Raw genomic sequence first — 17,391 nt, forward strand, 5'->3', positions numbered from 1 at the left:
AGGAGAAAGAAGTTTATAGATAAGATAAAACAAACAACCTTGAGACCGAGAAATGAAAGTTCTGACTCCTTCTTCGACCGCCTGGCTGGGAAAAGAGACTTTCTAACGTATCTCAGGGTCACTCTGACCAGCTAGAGTCCTGAGAGCCCGGGGCCATTGTTTGTGTCCCAGCACTTGGTTTGATGTGAAGAGAAATAAACAAAATCCCCCACCAACAAGCTGCAACCCAGAACCCAGTGGGAATTACAGAAATAAAGGCCTTGAGAAGTAGCTTTGGAAAGGGTCTCCTTCCTAGACAGTGAGAAACGCTCAGGCCTGGCCTGGCTGGGCTAAGGGCTGGCTGCCCTTGGGAGGGGAATGGAAGGGGATGGAGTTGGGCTGGGGTTTTGCAGCCATGGAAACGAGAGAACCATGGTGAGCGTGTCACAAAGGGGCAGCCCCACACTGGGGTGGTGCAGGTTGTGCTTGGCACGGCCCCAGTGGCAGCAGACGCGTCTGGCTCTGCCTCTCTGTGCCGAGCGCTGGCGATTGGAGTCACCCGGCCTTGTTCAAAGGCTGGCACCGAGCTCCCGGCGCTGACTGCTCTGAGAGCGTTCCCAAATTCCAACCCAGGCACTTCTGCCAGGCAGAAGCACGGGTTCAAACATGGATTTTACTGGGAAAGGAAAGACCCCTGAAGGAAAAGGTGAGGATAGGAAGGAGCTGAAAGGCCAGAACAAAATGGAAAAATAATCTCCCCAGATTTCAGGGAAAACAGCTTCATGGTGGTCAGTGCTGGCTCTGTGTCAGAGTAGGTGGCTGACAGCTACAGATGATCCTGTAAGGTCACCCATGGCATCACAACATTCTGTCATTAGTTTACTCTGCATTCTCCTTTTTGACAGTAGCCAAATCACTCATACTGTCAGCCAGGACAGGGACTGTGGCCACAGCTGACCACAGAAAGGACATGGGCATGAGATGCAAGTCCTGTTGCTTTCTTTGCCATCAATGTTGGGTCTCACTACAGATAAATTTCCCATTCTTCCTCTGCTTGCTGATCAGGTCAACACATTGAGCATGGTATTACGGTGCTACAGACACACCAATAAGGCCTGCCTGGTGGCTGAGAGGTCTTTGTGGCTTTTAGAAATAACAGTCACAGCTAGTGTGGGTTTTTCCTCTGGATTCACAGAAGGCAAACCTCAAGAAAGAATCTTTTTTCCCCCTCTTATCATTGGAGCTTTCTATCTTTACCTTCGGACTTGCTAACTCAATACTGCTCGGAGGAATTAAATGCAGGCTAGTTCCATGAGAAATAAAACCAAATAAATTTTCTCAATAATTAAAAATTATTCCCCTTGAGTGCCACACCCCTTAGATGTGTTGATGATAAACGTGGGAGTTCACCTAAATCACTTCTTCCCTTTAAGCGTGATTCAGCCTCACACAGAGGTGAGGGGGGAGCTGGGCCAGTCTCTGTTGGGAGGAAGGGTCTTGTGGCAGCGCAGAGAGGCTGTGCACATTGCCAGGGAACAGCTGTGCCCTGCATGTGCCCCTGCAAGGAGCTGTGCTGCTGCCAGTGCCCCTGGAGCTGTAGGGCTGCTGAGCTGTGGGGCAGGCAGAGGAGCAGGAGGGTGCATGTGCAGCTGAGCCATTCCTGGAGAGCACAGGGCTCTGGGCTCCCTGCTGTCCCAGGGCAGCCCAGAGGCCAGGCTGTGCCTGTGCTAGCTCTGGGCAAGTGGCTCAGGGTTTTGCCCTGGCCTGCCTCAAGTGTCTGCCAGCAGGAGCATGTTTCCCTGTGCAGCTGTTTAGAAGTTTGCAGGAAATGTGTCCCATGAAATATGGAGCTTCAGCTGCTTTAGGTGTGCATGGTGGCCTCTGTTAAACTTTGTGTCTCCACTTTGCAGGCCTGACTGGTTACCCTCTTGCCAAGAGGTTTTCCCCAGCAAATCCCTCCATGCTCCTTCCCTCCAAGCCGTTGCCTCCCATCCAGAAGAGCTCTCCTTCTACCAAGCCAAGCCCAACATGCGGCGGAGAGCAGGAGAATGGGAAAAATGGCACTGGCTGGGATGAGGAGAGTAGAAAAAAACAGGAGCTGAATTCAGAGAGAAAAGGACCTAAGGTAAGGAGACCAAGCAAAGTCCTGTGTGGTAAATTTTCAGTTTTTGTCCTGTCAGCAGAGCTGTGAGACCTTTTCCCTGACAGGAACTGACCCTTTCAGTGCAGTTTGAACAGGTCCTGGTTTGGCTCTTTAGCTGGGCCAGAAATGGTGGAATATGAAGGAAGGGTGTGCACCTGCCCCTGCTGCCTCCAGCCCCATTCCTGGCCATGGCATGGGGGCCCTGGAGCAACTGGGGCCGGCAGAGACCTTGCAGAGAGCAGCAGGGCAGGGAGCTCTGCTGAACTTCCTCAGTGCCAGGGAGGCTGAGATGATGGATGTGTGGGAGCTGGAGAGCAGCCAGCATCCCGAGAGCTCAGCAGCATCTGGGCTCAAAGGCTGCTGGGGAAGTGTAGGAGGGAAGGGCAGCAGCAGAAGAAATGAGGGGCTTGAGAAAAGCAGGTTTGGACATCCTGCAGAATGGCTTTGTGGGGACATGGCTGGAGATCAGCACTGGCTGTTTGGTGCCTCAGGGACAGCAAGAGAATATTGATCTAAAGCCATTCCCATGCCATCCACAAGGCTAGTGGAGGCAGTGGCACCCCAGAACATCTTGATGTCAAACACGTGGAAGCCAGCTGGGAATGCAGCCACACTTGGAGAAAACTGAGCACAAGGGGAGTGGTGGCAAATGTGGGACATGGTCTCTCCCTCACCACTTCCCTTTCCTAGGTCACCTTTCCCTGTCCTGGGCCAAGCTGGATGATCAGTTTGACTTTTCCTGGCAGGTCCCAGTTAAATGCATGGCAAAATGTCTTGAGGCATGAATGGGGGCAAGGCTGGATGCTTGATCTGAGCACTGTGTTCTTCTCTTTCCAGGCTTCCTTGCTCTACTCCATTGGTGGGGATATGAAGAAGGGGTCACTGGGACTGCCTTTGATCCCCCCCATCCGCAGGGCAGTGAGTCCCCCTGTGGGCAGTGCTGCAGGGTCCCTGCCAAGCTCTCCCCAGCTGGAATTCCAGGAGTCCCAGGAGATGAGGTAAGCCAAGGTGTCTCTTACTCCAGCGTGCTGTTCACCTCACTCTTCCCTTCTTGTGTGGTTATTTTTCCCAGTCAGGTGTCCCATGTATTTAGGCAAAGCTCTGTGTATTCTCCATTTTGGCCATCTATGATCATCCAGCACAATGGCAAAGGCAACAGCAATGTCCCAAGAGCAGAGGTGGTGGTGGGGAAGAGGAGGCAGGGCTTTAAAGCACCTCAGGATGGGTCCTCTGGTGGACGTGGAACTTGATTCCCTCTGTAATGGTTGTGGTGACATTTGGGAACTGAATTGCATGGGTCTGGATCCTGCCGAACTTTGAATGCTGTGATCCTTGACTGTAAAATTCTGCACCCAGGGGATTATGTATGGACAAATATTGGCTACTGGAGAGGTGTCTGCAAATTCAGGTGCTGCTTCTGTAAACATCAGGTGTAACATCACTGTGCCTGGGCCTCCACTGTGAAATGAGATCCATGATTTGTTTTGGGGTATAGATGTATAATTTGATCAATGTTTAATATTTTGATCTGGGCTTAATATCAAAGAGGGCAAGGTGGTGGAGAAAAGTTAAAGGACTGTAGCTGATGGAAAGATATTGGCTTGGATGTGTGTGAGAAAATGTAGCTGTCAAGCTTATTTGTGTGATAACAATAAGGAGGGAGACAGAGAAGTATCATTCCAATTGAAAATCCTTGGTAGGGCTTTTAAAGTGCAATCTGAATATCCTCCTCTAGCAGCTGAGTTGGGAACAGCCTTTTTGTTGTTGAAAGAGCCAGCAGGTGTAATATCATTCTCAGGAGACAGCAGTGCTCTGACCACATGTAGCACGAGGCTGTCACCAGGGTAAGGCACGGGCAGGCCAAGTCAAGCTTTGGCAGCTGTACAAAAGTAGCTGCCCTCCTTACAGACTCGTGTCTCAGCTCAGCAGCTCTTGCTGCTTCAGAGAGGCTGTGGGAGCCACTTGGCCCCAAAAGGAGAGGCAGCAGAACTGGGGAGTTCTGATGCAAGTTGAACAATGACTGCTGGTGGTGGGGAAGAGGAGGCAGGGCTTCAAAGCACCTCAAGATGGGTCCTCTGCTGCACTTGGCCATTATTTCATCCAGAGCCTGGCAGCTCTGTGTGATTCCAGCAACTGAAAGCTTAAGGACAATGAATCAGCTTTGCATCCTGTTGGGTTTATGGGTTGCATTTCCCCCTTCATCACAGTGACCATGCTAAGTAGGTTTTCCTCCTTTCATGGTACACCCATTCCCCCCTTCTCTTTCTACCTCCTCACATGTTCTTTTGTCCTTCATTTTCTCCAGGCCAGGATCCAGCAGCCTAAACAAAGAGAAGAACTCTGAAGATGCAGGTAGGTACAGGGCATGTCTGTCCTAGAATGACCACTGTAGTCTTGACTCAGAGGAGACATTTGGAAAGCTTGGTGAAAACCCATTCTTTTCAAAATTTCTTTAAATTCGCTTCAATTCCTTGATGGGCTCGGTGGACTCTCTGAGAGCCCAGTCACTGGGAGTGTTCTCTGGTGGCACAGTGAGAATTCCTCCACTTTGCAGGCTGGGATAGGTTCATTTCTTCCAAGTCTTTCCGGCCTTGCCCCTCTTCGCTGCTTCCCTCCAAGCCATTGCCTCCCATCCGGGCGAGCTCTCCTTCCTCTAACACAAATGAAATGGACAGCATGGAGAAGGAGAACAAGAAAAATGGCACTGCCTATGATGAGGAGAGAGGAAGAAACCAGGAGCAGAGTTCAGAAGGAAAAAGTTCTAAGGTAAGGAGACCAAGCTAAGTCCTGTGTGGTAGATTTTCAGTTTATTTGCTGTAGGCAGAGTTTGGAGACCTTTTCCTGTGCTGTGAGCCCAGGGAAGCAGCTGAGCCAAAGAAGAGCTCAGCTGGACACTGTGCTTCAGGCTGTCTCTGCAATGGGTGTGTAGTGGAGAGTTCACATCCTCAGCATGGATAAATAGCAGGGGAGGTCTTTGAATGGCTTCTGGGCTCTGCCGTGGTTCCTTGTGTGTCTTATGGTTGAGAAAACAGCAACAAGCAGTCAGAGCAGCTAAAGTTGTCCAATCTGGAGAAGCTGTCCTTCTAGACTGAGTAAACTATGGGTATCTGTGAACCATCTCTGTGTCTTGGTGGTGTTTTCTGTCAGCTGTGTCTGGTTAGGATGGAAAAAGGTGTTTGCTGGAACAGGCAGTCCTGCAAAGTCCGTTCCAGGTTGTCTCAGCTTTTGAGTTGCACAGCCATGCCCTCTGCACAGTTGTGTGCTGCTATTTCTAGAGTTCATCAGCTTCTGGGCAGCTGTGTGCTCTGGCCTGGCTTTGTGCAGAGGGAAGGGATGGGAGGTGGCCATGGGGAGAGCAGCCCAGAGCCCAGCCCCACGACTGCCTTTGGCAGCAGGGCCAGGATCTGCAGTTGTTTTGGGTTTGCCATGGGGTGCAGGAGGAGGCAGATGAGCAACAGCTTTGGTAGACAGAATGTGCAATCAAGGACTCTGGTAGTTGATTTCAGCCTTGCTGAGAAAGGGCCCAGTGTATCCCTGACAGGAACTGACCCTTTCAGTGAAGTTTGAACAGGTCCTGGTTTGGCTCTTTAGCTGGGCCAGTAATGGTGGAATATGAAGGAAGGGTGTGCACCTGCCCCTGCTGCCTCCAGCCCCATTCCTGGCCATGGCATGGGGGCCCTGGAGCAACTGGGGCCGGCAGAGACCTTGCAGAGAGCAGCAGGGCAGGGAGCTCTGCTGAACTTCCTCAGTGCCAGGGAGGCTGAGATGATGGATGTGTGGGAGCTGGAGAGCAGCCAGCATCCCGAGAGCTCAGCAGCATCTGGGCTCAAAGGCTGCTGGGGAAGTGTAGGAGGGAAGGGCAGCAGCAGAAGAAATGAGGGGCTTGAGAAAAGCAGGTTTGGACATCCTGCAGAATGGCTTTGTGGGGACATGGCTGGAGATCAGCACTGGCTGTTTGGTGCCTCAGGGACAGCAAGAGAATATTGATCTAAAGCCATTCCCATGCCATCCACAAGGCCAGTGGAGGCAGTGGCACCCCAGAACATCTTGATGTCAAACACGTGGAAGCCAGCTGGGAATGCAGCCACACTTGGAGAAAACTGAGCACAAGGGGAGTGGTGGCAAATGTGGGACATGGTCTCTCCCTCACCACTTCCCTTTCCTAGGTCACCTTTCCCTGTCCTGGGCCAAGCTGGATGATCAGTTTGGCTTTTCCTGGCAGGTCCCAGTTAAATGCATGGCGAAATGTCTTGAGGCATGAATGGGGGCAAGGCTGGATGCTTGATCTGAGCACTGTGTTCTTCTCTTTCCAGGCTTCCTTGCTCTACTCCATTGGTGGGGATATGAAGAAGGGGTCACTGGGACTGCCTTTGATACCCCCCATCCGCAGGGCAGTGAGTCCCCCTGTGGGCAGTGCTGCAGGGTCCCTGCCAAGCTCTCCCCAGCTGGAATTCCAGGAGCCCCAGGAGATGAGGTAAGCCAAGGTGTCTGTTACTCCAGTGTGCTGTTCACCTCACTCTTCCCTTCTTGTGTGGTTATTTTGCACAGCCATCTGTCTCCTGTATTTTGGAAAACCTCTGTGTATTCAGTATTTACCCATCCATGATGATCATCCAGCACAATGTCAAACCCAACACCATATATACCCCAAGAGCAGAGGTGGTGGTGGGGAAGAGGAGGCAGGGCTTTAAAGCACCTCAGGATGGGTCCTCTGCTGGACGTGGCTATTGAATCCCTCTGTAATGGTTGTGGTGTCATTTGGGAACTGTACTGCATGGGATGGGGTCCTGCAGGTCTTTGAATGCTGTGATCCTTGACTGTCAAATTCTGCAAACAGGAGAATATGCTTGGACAAATATTGGCTACTGGAGAGGTGTCTGCAAATTCAGGTGCTGCTTCTGTAAACATCAGGTGTAACTTCACTGTGCCTGGGCCTCCACTGTGAAATGAGATCCCAGATGAATTTTGCAGTATAGATGTAAAATCTGACGTATAGTCCGATTGATGTTTAATATTTTGATCTGGGTTTAAGATCAAAGAGGGCAAGGTGCTAGAGAAGAGGCATAGGACTGTACCTGATGGAAAAATATTGGCTTGGATATGCAAGAGAAAATGTAGCTATTACCCTTATCCAAGTGCTAACAATAAAGAGGGAGTCACAGAAGTATCATTCCAATTGAAAATCTTTGGTGGAGCTTTTAAGGTGTGAACTGAACATCCTTCCCTAGCAGCTGAGTTGGGAACAGCCTTTGTTTTCCTGAAAGAGCCAGCAGGTGTAATATCATTCTCAGGAGACAGCAGTGCTCTGACCACATGTAGCACGAGGCTGTCACCAGGGTAAGGCACGAGCAGGCCAAGTCAAGCTTTGGCAGCTGTACAAAAGTAGCTGCCCTCCTTACAGACTCGTGTCTCAGCTCAGCAGCTCTTGCTGCTTCAGAGAGGCTGTGGGAGCCACTTGGCCCCAAAAGGAGAGGCAGCAGAACTGGAGAGTTCTGATGTAAGTTGAAGAATGACTGCTGTGTTTCAGCCAGAGCTTGGCCAGCTCTGTGTGACTCCAGCAATGGCAAACTTAAGGACAATGAATCAGCTTTGCATCTTGTTGGGTTTCTGTGTTGCATTTCCCCCTTCATCACAGTGACCATGTTTAAAATTTTGCCTCCTCTTATGGTAAGCCCTTTCCCTCCCTTCTCTTTCTACCTCCTCACATGTTCTTTTGTCCTTCATTTTCTCCAGGCCAAGACCCAGCAGCAGAAGCAAAGAGAATTCTGAAGATGCAGGTAGGTACAGGGCATGTCTGTCCTAGAATGACCATTGTAGTCTTGACTCAGAGGTGACATTTGGAAAGCTTGGTTAAAACCAATTCTTTTCAAAATTTCTTTAAATTCGTTTCAATTCTTTTGTGGGCTCAGTGGACTCTCTGAGAGCCCAGTCAGTGGGAGTGTTCTCTGGTGGCACAGTGAAAATTCCTCTAGTGTGAAGTGTTGAGTGGTACCTGGGGGCCCCTGAAATGCAGTGCTGGAAGAGGATACCTTCCTCTCCATCCTGCACATTCTTTTTATCTCCCTGCAGCCTTTTTAGTGTCACAACTAGTAGGGAAAAAGAAGGCATTTAACATGAAATGTGAGATGTTCCCACTCCTTCCTCCTGCTTTTGAAGCAGAAAACCTTTCCTTGGGGCAGTTTCTGAGCTGAACCCTTTGACATCTGAAGGGGATTCATGGACATTGCCTGGTTTTGCACTGGCAGAAATAGGGAAACCTCCTATGATAGAAAGTCCTTTAGAATTTTCCAGTGAAGGAGAAGGAGCCTTCTAAATGGATGCAGCCTAGGCAGGGTGTGAGTATGTCATGCTGTGACAGCACAAGCCCAAAGCCACCTATGGCAGGTTCACAGTGACAAATCTCTTCCCTGGCTGTCTCTGCCTGTGTCAGTGTTGCAGGCTGAGGCTGGGGCAGGAGATGCCTTCTGCCTTGTCCCTGTCCCTGCCTTGCCTGATCCCTGACAAGTGGAATTGTGCCAGACAAAATGCAGTCTCTGCTGCATCTGGGTCAGGCAATGCTTTCAAGCTGAAAGCCTCAATGACACTGTTGTTGTTCCTTAGGCATCTCTGGGTGTGTAATGATAGGAGAGATGAGACTTGGAGAAATAATTCTGCTGATGCAGAACAAGGGATCAGATCCCCTGGTCCCTTTGGGGCTCAGGGTTAGTTCTGCCAAATCCAGGCTATGGACCCTTTGGAATGACTCCTTACTTGCTGATGTGCATCTGGAATGCTTAATGCAGCCAGAGAATAGTCCTGCTCAGTAAGTAAGGTGACATTTTTGCTGGATCATTTCTGGACTAGAAATTCCCTATCTCATTAAACCTTACCTGTCTCACTTTTATTACTGACCCCAGCATTCTACAGGGTGAAGGAATCCAGGTTTAAGACACTCATCCTGCTTGGCTGCCATAGGATTTTATTCTCTGTGCAGCCATGTAAAGAACTTGTTCTCTTAATTCTAACTGCTCTGTTGGAGAGTATTTCAAAATGACCTACCCTCTGCTATTTCCATTAGGAATATTTTGAATTGACAGTATTAGCCAAGATCAGAAATGTTTGGAGGCAGGTCATGTTTATGTTGGGTTTGGGTGTCTCTGCTGAAAAGACAGCAGGGAATAAACCCCTGGAACAAGTAGAGCAAAAGTGGAACTTTGAGATGAGCACTTTGTTCCCTACAAAGACAGGCTCCCAGAATACTGGGCACATCTAATGCAGAAAGCAAAGCTTCTTTTGCTTTCTAAAATGTGGTGCCATTGTTTGTGTCCCAGCACTTCTTTTGTTGCAAAGAGTAATACAAAAACCCCAAAAATGCAAAACCCAACCTGGAATTGAGTGGGACCTACAGAAACAAAGGCCTTGGAAATTACTTTTGAAAACAATTACTTCCTTGCCAGGGTCAGATTCTAGAGAGCACTGTGAATTCCCAACTGTTTGGAAGGAAAGGGATCCTGTAGTAGTGGGGAGGCAAAGGGCACCACATGAACTAGTAGAGCCCTTCTCTCTTGGCTTGCCAGCTCCATATTGTTCAGAGAAATGAAACTGATGCTAGTTTCGTGAAAAATAAAAAACCAAGCAATCTTTTCAGTAACTAGAATACGCTTTGAATTCCTCACCCATTAGATGGGGTGATTGTAAAGGCATGAGTTCAATTAACTCACTTCTCCTCTTGCACCTGAATGTCAGCTTCTTCTGAGCCTACAGCAAACACACAGAGGAAGAAGGGAAAGAGCTCTTGGTGCAAGATAGGAGCTGGGATGGCTCTGTTCCCAAGGAAACTGGCTGACCTGTTGGGCTTGGAGCCTCCTGTGCCGCAGCCCGGCCTTGGGAATGGAGGTCTGGGCTCCCGGGCGGCTCAGGGGCCTTGGCCCAGGAGCCCCGGCAGAGGCCGCGGAGCCGCGCTGGCCCCAGGGGCACTGCCAGGGAGGACAAGGGCAGAGGGGAGGGGGGAGCTGGGCTGCTTGCTGGCAGCAGGAAGGGTCTTGTGGCAGCGCAGAGAGGCTGTGCACATTGCCAGGGAACAGCTGTGCCCTGCACGTGCCCCTGCAAGGAGCTGTGCTGCTGCCAGTGCCCCTGGAGCTGCAGGGCTGCTGAGCTGTGGGGCAGGCAGAGGAGCAGGAGGGTGCATGTGCAGCTGAGCCATTCCTGGAGAGCACAGGGCTCTGGGCTCCCTGCTGTCCCAGGGCAGCCCAGAGGCCAGGCTGTGCCTGTGCTAGCTCTGGGCAAGTGGCTCAGGGTTTTGCCCTGGCCTGCCTCAAGTGTCTGCCAGCAGGAGCATGTTTCCCTGTGCAGCTGTTTAGACGTTTCCAGGAAATGTGTCCCATGAAATATGGAGCTTCAGATGCTTTAGATTGCATCTCCACCTCTGTTACATTTTGTGTGTCCCTTTTGCTGGCCTGACTGACAGCAGTGGTCCCAAGGAGGTTACCTTGGGATCTGTAGTTTCCCTGCCCACATCCCAAATGCTTTTCCCTTCCAAGGCCCTCCTTTCACATAGCTGCTATCTGTCTCCTCTTTTATTATTATGCTGACCATTCTGCAGGGGCAAAAAATCCTGATTTAAGACATTGCTTTTTTTCTACTGTGTTGCCACTTAATTTATCCTCTGTGAAGCTGTTGTATACAATTGCAATTAGAAAATCAGCCTTTAGTCAGCTTGGCCTGTAAGTGGCCCAATCTCATACAGTTTAGAATGAAAATCCTTGGGGAAAATGAAATATCTAGTGTCAAGAACACAGTTCACATTTGGGTAACACTCCTGCACTCCTGCAATGCTCAGATTTTCTTTGAATGTCCTCTAAAATTTTCTGACAAAGAGAAGACAATGTTGATCTAAATACATCCAGGTATTAGAACCTGGGGCTCCTTTCAGGAACAGGAAAGATGATGTTTACTACAATCAGCATGAATAAGGGCAGATAAGAATCTCTGTCCAGAGCAATCTCCATCTCTGCCCTTCTCTATCAGACACAGAGGCTCTCCAGCATGCAGGGGCTGAGGCCTTCACCATGCAGCAGGTTTCAGCCTGCTGGCCAACAGAGCCATGGCATGTCTGCTGCCAGTAGCCCCTCCCTTGGGAGAGGGTCTAGGCATTGTACCTTGCTGCTCTCCATCCCAATCTCTGTGTCTTGAGAGCTCTGCACTCTGGAACCTGTCCTGCCTGTTGCCCAGCATTGCGTTTTTGGGGGCTTGAAGTCTGCCAGAGGTTTACAGGAACCTTTGCTTCCATTCCCAGGCCTCCTACTGAGCCAGGCCAAGGAGACAGATCATCCCACCAGTCCTGGTCTAACGAGGGACAAAGAGCTGAGGGACGGCTTTGGAAAGGTAAGGGATAAGGACAGGGATGAGCAGACTTCCTTTCCTGTGGCTGTTTAGTGCTTGGCCCAAAATGTCACTGAAAATCATCATCTGCCACTCTTGGGGGATGGGGATTCCCTTGGGAATATATTGGACAGCTACAGAACCATTGCTTGGCTATTTCCAGTGGTGCCTAGGTCCCTGGTTTGGAGATGGTGCTAAGGTCATGCCAGAAGCATTCTTTATGTGCAAAGGCTGTTTTAGAGAAGTTCTGAATGGCAGAGCAAGCTACACATCAGTGACCGTGGGCAAAGTGCACCCTCGGAAGCAGAGAAGCAAAGATTCTAATGTTGGGTGTAAGCAAGGCTGCAAAAGAAAATGGGAGAGGTTGATTTTTCCTGGTCACCTTTGTGGCTGTATCTCACAGCCCTCTCATTCTCAAGTTTTCTGCTCATTGCCATCAGTGTTTCTGCAATTTGTTTTCACATGACTCCTCCTTTTGGTCTCCTGGTCTCAGAGACCAAGTCCTTCAGAGCCCTTCAGAGCTGAGTTGTTCAGAAGCCAGGAAGTGAGAAACAGCTGCAATTCCTGGCCACGAATGTTAAGCAACAGCTCATTAGCCCTCCTTGCTGGGTATTGCACATGGTTTTTATTCTCCTGCCATGGCCTGTAGGAACTGAACTGCCTGCTCACTGGCCATGTCAGCTCTTCCTCTGTCTTGGAGCACTCCTATGACTTTGATGCTTCAAGCAGGGCTTCCTGACATAGGTTGCAGTTGCAGCAGTGGAAGGTTGTGGCACTGAAGTGTTCTCCCTCACTGTGTGTAATTGCCAAGGTGAGGACAGGAGACGTCCTCTGAAACTATTGGAATGTGGCTGGAGCTGCATTGAAGCTATGGCACTGTGTGGACTCTGTGCTCCTGATGAGATGTTGTGTGTGGTTTGTGTGTCTCTGCTTACAGTCTATGATGTATTTCCATTGCACCCAGATCCGTGCTGCTTTGTGCATGTTGGCTCAGAAGAACTTGGGGCGGAAGGACGCAGAGCTTTTGGAGAGAGAGATGAAGAAAAGGAGACAGAGGAAAACATCATTGCCACCTATTCCTGGGACAGTCAAGCCTGGGGATGCAGCTGAAGCAAGTAAGTGGTAGCTACACTTGTGGTGGTCCTTTTTGACCACTTGCTTGCCCTTTGCACAGCGTTGCAATCAGACTGGGGAGCTGTTCTGCTTGCATCTGAGTGGAAGCTTGCATGGGATTGCATTCTGTTTCCCAAAGAAAAATAGAGAGGCATGAAATGTCTTGCCCATGGCCTCACGGAGTCAGTAAGAGAATATCAGCTTGCCCCCTTGACCTCTAAAGTCTTTCAGAGTAGAAAATTCTGTCTTGCAAAGTACACTGGGGCTTCAGACTCTGTCCTGGAGAGCAGCCTCCAGGGAAGGGGAGTCCAAAAGAATGCTTTTCAACCAGGCTGCAACCTGGAAGAAACAAAATTCAGCTCCTTGTGATGAAAACACCAGAGATCCTTCTCCTGCCACTCCCTGCTGAGGAGCTGGCGCTGTAGAGCTGTGCTGAAGCCCCAGCCAGGGCTTCTGCTGTAGCCCCAGGAGGCAGCAGCATTCCCGACTGAATCCCGGCTGAGGGGCTCTGCCTGCAGGGCTGTGAGCGCTGCCCGAGGGCGGCAGCGGGGCCCTGAGGAGGCAGCACTCAGCCCCAGGCCAGCACCCAAGGTTATCTGCACTTTGCTTTGGCAACTGCCCCGCCAGCCTCTGCAACAGGAGAACAAAGGCAAAGCAATGCTGGGTTTCCTTGTTTCTTAGGGGAAGCATCACTGCAGTTTGGCTTTAAGCTAGAATAGGGTAGATTTAGATTAGATATTAGGGAGATTTTTTTTTTTTAATAATGAAGGGAATGAAAAGCTGGAAGGGTTTTCCCAAAGAAGCTGTTGTTGGTTCATCCTTGAAGGTGTTCAAGGCCAGCTTACATGGAGATCTGAGTAACCTGATCAGGATGAAGATGTCCCTGCTCACAGGGGTTGGACTAGATGGTGCTTAAAGGTGCCTTCCAACCCAAACTCTTTTAGGATTCTGTGATCATTGTCCCATGTTAGTGTTATACTTGGTATAAAGTGGTATTTCATTGTTATACTTGAAGTTCATTGGGATAACAAAGAGATGTTACCCAGCTCCAGCAAGTTTTCTGGCCCTTTCCATTGTCACCCTGTCCAGCACTCTCCCCTTACAAGCTCCTCTTTGGTCCCTGCAGCCTTTAGCCTACCACCTGTTGATGGCACAGCTTCTAGAGTGCAGAGAACACACCCTGGTGGTGCCTTGAAGAAGGAGGTTGTGAGGAAGCAGGACAACGTTCCCTTACTGCCCAATACACCCATCATCCATGGGGATGGCAGCTTCCCACACAGCTCCTCAGGTAAGCCTGCTCCATGGCAGCTTTTCCCACTCGGGTTTGTCCTTGCACAAGGAGCACAAACTGCCTCCTGCCTCAGCCAGCACTGCTGGGATCTTGGCTCCATAGTCTGTCCTGAGAGGGAACAGCAAATGTACTTTTGAGTTACTCCAGCTTGGAAGTACTGGAGCAGTTGGTTCTTAGAGATCCATTGGAAAGCTGAGCTGAATAAAGTCGTGGTAAAGGCCTGAGCTCTGGCTTTTGCCCATGCTGAGAGTCCAAACTACAGCACTGGTGCCAGGAGGCAGCTGGGACTGCAGGGATGAGCTGCAGGGCACTCTGCCAGGCTGTGCTCACTGTGCTGCTACGAGAACCACCACGATCAGTTGTTCACTCACCATCTGGGCCCTGTGCCTGTGCTGCTGTCCAGTTCTGCAGCCAGCTGTCCTGCTATCCAGCAAGGGCTGTCTCTGCAGGGCACTCAGTGGCTCGGTGCAGTCGTGCTGCTGCTGCTGCCAGAGGTGCCCGATGGCTCCTCGCTGCCGCCATCCCACAGCCTGCAGGGCCAGGAGGGAACAAGCAGTGCCTCCTGTGTCACCCAGCAAATACAGCACCCCTGTGCAGCAGATGGCAGCCAGCAGGGGCTGCCTGCTGCTCCCAGGCTGTTTGCTGCCTGCAGCAAATACCCAGCAGATAGTCCCTATGGCTCTGGTCTCTCCTTTGTGGGCAGCCTGCCTGTGCTGTGATCCCAAGTAGGGTGAGATAAGAAGAAGGGAGCTAGGAGTGATACTTGAATGCTCTTTTCTAGTGATGCTACTTCCATGTTCAGAATTGACCAGAACTAGCCTGGCGTGGCTCTCCATTCACAGGGAATCCAGATGTGTGTGTCTACATCACTGGTGTCAGTGGCTGGGGTACCTCAATGACATCCAGATTAGCTCCCTTCTGAATATTTTTGATGTTATGGTTCCTCCACACTTTTTGAGAACATGCAAGGTAGCACAAAAACCCTACAGAGTCCAGAGCAGTTCATCTAGATTCTGTGCAATATTTATACTCCATCATTTTAGACATCTCAAATGTTTTCATCTATGCATTAGAAAATGAGCTTCTGAGTGCATGACATGAAATTTTTGATTGACGGTGCTTTTGATGACAAATGGGTTTCATAAGGAATGCATTTCTCCTCAGATTTATCTCATACCTTGTAAATTATTTTCCTTACTAAAAAATTCAATTAAGGCAAACCCAGGTCAACTGATTAACAAGAGAGTGCATCTGCCAACAATGTGGATCTGTATTTGCATATTTTTATCCTCAGAGTGCATTTGGAAGGCTTTTTTATCAACTGTCTAGTCTGGAAATTGCGTTTTTCCACAAGAGAAAGCTTAGAAACTTCTGCGTTTGCAAAGATGTCCATTAGATGGGAAATCAATTTCACCTCAGCATCCTTGAAATATAGGCAGTGTGTACCTCTGAAAGAGGAAAGGTTCATGATGCTTGGAAAGAAGAAAATCCATAAAGTACTCCCTTCCCAATAGCAGGCTAAAATGTATGTGCACTCAGCTGCCTCTGTCTGGAATATTTGCAGTCAATGGGAACAGAGGCGCTGTCAGGTGGGAAGGGTCAGGTGTGGCTGTTCCCTGGCAGCTGCTCCGCGGGGATTGAGCCGGGCCCAGCAGGGCTGGGTTGTTCAGGTGTTCAGGCTGGGCTTGGTGCTGTCTCCAGGCAGCTGCAGGTCTCTCCTCAGGGAGTCGCAGAGGGCCCCTGTCCTCAGGGCTGGGGGCAATCAGGGCGCTGAGACAAGAGGGGCCCCTGAGGGGTTCCCTCCTGGGCAGCCAGTGCTGCTGGTCAGCGCTGCCTCGCAGGGAGCGGGAGCTCTGCGGCCGCAGGAACTGCCGCTGGCTGTGGCACCTGTGGCACTTGGGAGCTGGCGCTGCGGGGGCAATTGTCAGCTTCAGCCCGGAGCTGGGCCCAGCTGGGGGAGGCTGGGAGCAAGCAAGGAGCCCCAGGAGCCAGACAGCAGGGAAGCCTCTGAGCCAGTGCCAGTTTGTAGCACACGGAGCCCTGGCTGGGAGATGGGGCTGAGGCCGCTCCATGGCGGGGCCTTGCCCGGGGCTGCAGCGCCCATGGCCGACCCTCTCCTCACAGTGACCTCGCAGACGGGCCCTGGTGCCAAGCGCCGAGAGGAGCCGCTCCATGGGCATGGGCAGAAGGACAGAGCCTCTTCAGACCCACAGCAGTCCTTGCAGGAGGCAGTCTCCTTGCTGGGCAGCGATGACTGGTAAGAAAGGCCCCGTTCCCTCTGTGTCCCTCTCGGCGTTACGGTCGGTCAGAAGCGTGTCTTGCTCGTGCCTCGGAGCCCCGAGAGCCCAGAGGGCCAAAGGGCACTGGTGAAACCACTGCAGAGCAGGGAGAGGATGAAGACTGGGGAGCAGCCTTTTCTTGGCCTTGCTCTGCAGCAGTGCTGCAGCTGCAGCAGGTCCGTGCTGTTTCCTCGCTTTGCCTGCTGCTCCATGGAGCTGCAAAGGAAACCTTGAGGGAAGAGAGAAAGCTCTGGAAGGAGATGATTTGCTGGCTGAAGGCAGAAGCAGGATGGCAGAAGTTTTGAGTGTAGAGATTTGGGTGCCTCGGGCCACTGGCCTAGTAGGACTGAGTAAGATTCCTCTCTGCTCCCACTGCTGACAGCAATGGCAGGTGACAGGGTCTCCCTGTGACCTCCTGCATGGGAGTCCCAGAAGCAGTTGATCACTCCCTGGTGGATGCTTCATTCACACGGGGGTAAGGACTCCATTCCCACTGGGATAAGCATGAAAAATCTGCCACGATGCATCTCCTTGTGCAGTCACCTTTGCTTTGCCCTTTCTCTTCTGCTTTCTCTTCCCCATTTCTCTTTGGTGCCCTCTGAGGTGCAGAGAGCTTCTGCAGGTGTGGGGGGTCCGGATGACCCTCAGGGGTGCCCGTGGGATCGGTCACCAGCCCTGGGCTGCAGCCCTGATGCCTCACAGACCTTCCTGTAGCGGAGGGCCTGCACAAAGCAAGTGCTCAGAGACAGAGTTGTTTGCACCTTTTAAATAACCTGTTGCTTTTGTGGGGGTTGTTTTAGGTAGGGGGTTTTGGGAAAAGCCAGAGTTTCAACAGTTCTTGCCCAGGGGTGGAATCTCCTGGGACATCCTGCTGCTTTTTTGGGGAATGTGTGAGGTGGAGTGGAGGGGGTGACAGAGAGGCCGAGATTGTAGAGTGGAAACTCAGCTCCAGAGTGGCAGTGCAGACTCCCCCTGCTGAATGCCTGCTGAGGCTGACAAAGAAGGAAAATGCCCCAATAACAGCCCGGTGGCACTGTGTCTCAGGGACAGGTACAGGGAGGTGACAAGAAACAGCAGCATGGCCCGGTCTCACAGCTTCTAGGAAGCAGTGACAGAGGGGCCTCATGGGCCAGAGATTTCAGAAAGGCTGTCTTCTTAAATGGCCACTCTGAAACCCCTCTCTTTGCCTCTTGGGTTTGTGAATGCTTTTGACAGCCACAGCATCC

This window comes from Agelaius phoeniceus, unplaced genomic scaffold (assembly GCF_051311805.1).
Source record: "Agelaius phoeniceus isolate bAgePho1 unplaced genomic scaffold, bAgePho1.hap1 Scaffold_105, whole genome shotgun sequence".
NCBI lineage: Eukaryota > Metazoa > Chordata > Aves > Passeriformes > Icteridae > Agelaius > Agelaius phoeniceus.